Below are 4,111 nucleotides of genomic sequence, written 5' to 3'. Positions count from 1 at the left end.
TCCTCTTTATCTAAAAATCAATTGAAGCTTTTAAAAAAATTAAAGCAAGCTCTAACCTAAATAAGCTGAAACTATAAAAAGAGAAGAACATAAATATTTACTTTTTTCAACTTCAATGAACTTTGTGGGGCAAGAGACAGAATAATTTAATTGTTGGGGGACAATGTGCTTTCATTTGTAGAGCTCTTTCATTTGAATAAAATATCTCCATGAAGTAAAAACAAAAGTAGCTAGGCTGATTAGGGCTCATTGCAATTTTTTAAAAATGATGTGTTTTTTAATGCAATAGGTCACAGGTATTCATGATACCCTTGAAGGTGCAGCTGAGTGCTTTTAATGTCTTTCTTTTGATCATAATCATCATCACTTTAATCTTTCATTATCTAATAGAAACATTTTCTCCTATGGAAATCATCCTTTTATTATTATTATTATTATTATTATTATTATTTAATAGTTCTCTAAACTAGTGGTCACGGAGACTCTGTGTGAGGTACAATACCAGATTGCAAAACATATTGGCTGGAAAATAGCAAATTGTTGATTAATACCTACAATCTGATGCCTGTAACATTCTGGAAGTGGCAGACGCTGTCTTCTGATGTATCTCTGTGCTAATATAGGGTGCAGGTTTAAAACCTTGGGAAGGATGCTTGCTAAACTCACGATAGAGGTTGCCTCTGGAGAGGGAGAGGGGACAATGGTCTTGGACAGGAAACCAAGGAGCTTCAACTTTACCTTTAAAAGATCTTGAACTATGGCCAAAGGTTGACATGAACCAATTCTTGTAGGGGGTGGTGTATAGATATTCGTTTCTTTTTCTTTTTTAACTTTCCTATTCTTTTAAATTTCTGTTTGATAAACTGTAAAATTTGAAGAAAAAGGAAAATCCCGTTGAGCTCAATGGATGTGCCAATCGTGAGTGAAGCAGCTGTTATTTTGGAGGGAAACAAACAGGACCTTTGTTAAGGTCCTTCTGTTGAATTCTTGGATGCGAACGAGTCAATAGCAACCTGCTGGTGCTGCTGTCGGGACCTTCTGGGTGCCACCCCCCCGGACCAGATGTCCCCTTTTCTTACGGTTGTACGCTCTCCTCTCTGAAATACCTCCTCCCCATGTTTTCTGCATAATCATAGTCAAAACCATTTTACTGCACTGCCACCTCAGATCGGGGAAGGCAGACTAAATCCAGGGAGGTCTGACAAGTAAGGTTCTACCCTATTGGGCCAATTCACCTTGACTCAGTTGAACTTGCTAATCAGGCCTGTTTTCTGACATCAGATCCCTCTCTCCTGGTCCTGCGTGCAGTCTAAGCCAGGGCTCTCTCAGGTCTCCTGGTCACTGCGCACGTGAAAGCTTCCTTCCGGATGAGATCTTAGCCCAAGCAGTGACCACACGCTGGTCTCCTGCTCAGAGCAATCTCTTGGCTCTAGCTCCCCCCGGTTCTGAGCACGGGTCTGCTAGGACAAACTCTGTTGGTGGCTGCTACTGCTCTTTCAACCTTTGTCCTGTTGTGCCTCAACTAGTTCATGTCTTTCTTCTGTTTTGGTTGGTTTTCCAGCCCTGCGATTTGAAACTCCTCATTCTATTTCGTGGGCAGCTGGCAGAGGGATTTTTCAAATCTTCATATATTTCAGGGGAGATTTATAATAAAACAACAAACATGCTGGAATTTTCAAAAGTACAGACTTTTCTAGAGAGAAAAAGAAAAATAGAAAAACAGAGGAATCGATACCTGAGGCTGTTGGGTGGCTAAAAAAAATAAATAGAACAGTTTTAATCTCTTTTTAAAAGTTATTTCCCCCCTGCTTTTTTCTTGAGTTTGTCCAAATGTTCTAGTCGCGTGGGATGACTGACAGAGTGTAGAGGCTTGTAGGCGATGGAACCCAACTGGCCTGATTCAAACTCTCCTCGCGGAGCCTCTGGGTCTCAGTCCCCTCTTAGGGAAGATGAAAAGAATAACATTGACATTTTTCTTTAAATATAATTTTTTTAAAAAGTTTCTGCTCCCCACAAACTACCAAACCAAGACCCCAGAATCCACCCACCTTCCCAGCAAGAATAATCACCAATCTGATGATGTTCAGAGGGACATGAGAAATATCTAACTCTGGGACCTCGGCTCAGCTGCTCTGGGAAACTTGGTGTTTGGGCTGGATGGCTGCTAAGGCCCTTTCAATGCTGGGATTCCATGGTTGTTTGAATATAAATTGTTTTCTAGAAAGAAAGTAACGTGTCAAGTTAAATTTGCACCCATGTATACAGTCACCAGACTCGACAGAAGTTCCAGTGAGTTTACTGACTTGTTTAAGGAAAAAAAAAAACCCACACAAAACCAGGTCTTGCAGCAACAGGGGTTGGACTGCTTCATGGAAAAACTTATCTTGAGCCCGACACGCAGAAAAAGGAATGCAGGAGGCCTCTGTGTCCGGTCCTCTCCCGGCAGCATTTGTCTTCTCTTCTTCAAAGTCTGATGTTGGCTGCAAAGGCCACGAAGGTCTTTCTCCCAGGAGATCTCGGGGATCCTTTCTGCGGCATCGGCATCGGGGCTCCCTGCAGATGCATTTCAGGGGGAGGCGGCTGTCATTAGTTGGATTCCTAACGGAAGATCCCGCAGTTTTAAAAACTGCATCAACCTAGAGAATGCATTATTGAAATTACATCTAAGGGGCAAGTAGGTAATGAGGCAACAATTCTTATTGGCAACAGGAAGAACTGTCTGTGGCCACAATGACTGCCTTTCTTATTAGATAGTTCAAGGATATTCAAATGAGGTTAAAAAAAAAGAAAGAAAAGAAAAGAGGAACAATTAAATGCCAGAGAGAAAATCCTGACTGATGTTACAGTGACGTCATAGTTTCCCACAGACAGTTGTGGACTTCACATTGATTTTTCACCAACAGGATAGGACCCTGCTTGATACTGTAGGTGTGTATTTGAAACATGATTATACCACAGAGTTTGAGCACTTGGATCACATTCTGCCCATTTGAACCCTTGATTGCATATAATACATTTCCATTTAATTATTCTTTTGAGTGCAATCAGACTGTAGCTTTTTGGGAAATGTTTCTGTGCTTTAGTATTCAGCCCAGGCATATAGGTAGTCTTTAATAGACACTTAACAATGAGCTTTTCAGAAATGCTTTCTATTCATTTCTGGGTGACTGTCACTTAGTCCCCCTGGGGGGGGACGCTGCTCGCCTCCTCCAGGTGGTTGTTGATGATAGGGAATCCAGTGGACCAGATGCACCATTTAAAGGTCTTCGGCTCCACTGAATTCAATAGCCTCTATGCCCTAGAGTTCTGTGGGCATAGAGGTTTGAATTTCCCTAAGTCGAGGGAAGTCATGGAAAATTACTGTGGGAGCTAAGACCATGGGAATGAGTGACAGGAGTTACAGAGGGTACAGCTCAGAAAGAAAAGCACATATCCATCGTGCATGAGGGGAACAAAAAAAGTCATGGCCTGAAAAAAAAAATGGGGTGAAAACAGAAAAAGCGACTAAGGTTAAAAACGTGATTATCAACCGACATATGCAGACAGGTCCTTAGATCTTGCACATTTGGACATCTTGAGTCTCCAAAGTTGCCCAGGACATCGTGGTCCGTGTTGACCAGGGCCCTTGGTTAAACTGAAATCTTTACTCCCCACCTCCAGGGGGATGTGGAAAGTTAACCTCTTGACCAAAAACCCAAGCTGCCACCACCCACCCGACAAAGGGTGGTGAGAATCAGAGAGCCCAGCAGGGGTGGGGTGAGGTGGGGTGGGGGGGCTCCCACTTCCATGACCATAAAAGGGCATCTGTGTCCTAGGAAGGGGACAGTCTGGACTATTCCATGTGAGTGGATAAGAGGGGGGCTCTGAGGGAGAGTGTTAGGGTGCCTGCCTAAAGCCATTTTCCAGCTCTGTATGCAGGGGCAGGTTATTTGACCTCGCCAAGCCTCAGTTTCCTCATCAGTGAAAGGTGATAAAATCGTGTTGGTCTCAGGGTTCTCTTGATCAAGTGACCTACTCCATACGAGCATGTAGGATGGTGCTGAGTAAAACAAGAAACACAAGGAAAAACTAGCTATCTTCAAAGCATCCCCCTGGGCCATATGGCATTCCT

At 43.0% G+C, this 4,111-nt stretch overlaps 1 long non-coding RNA gene across 1 annotated transcript in view; it reads right to left on the bottom strand.

Moving 5' to 3' along the window:
* Positions 1-1,777: 1,777 nt before the first annotated feature.
* LOC107181647 overlaps positions 1,778-4,111 on the bottom strand; it is a 21,672-nt gene continuing 19,338 nt past the window's right edge. The window contains exons 2-3 of the long non-coding RNA XR_001512321.1: positions 2,070-2,636; positions 1,778-1,939 (exon numbers count right to left, since the gene is read on the bottom strand). This is a non-coding gene — a long non-coding RNA (uncharacterized LOC107181647). The remainder of the gene's footprint in view (positions 1,940-2,069; positions 2,637-4,111) is intronic.

This window comes from Myotis davidii, unplaced genomic scaffold (assembly GCF_000327345.1).
Source record: "Myotis davidii unplaced genomic scaffold, ASM32734v1 scaffold107, whole genome shotgun sequence".
Classification (NCBI taxonomy): domain Eukaryota; kingdom Metazoa; phylum Chordata; class Mammalia; order Chiroptera; family Vespertilionidae; genus Myotis; species Myotis davidii.
Note: the sequence above shows the minus strand (reverse complement) of the source record. Positions and strands in the feature narration are given on the sequence as shown.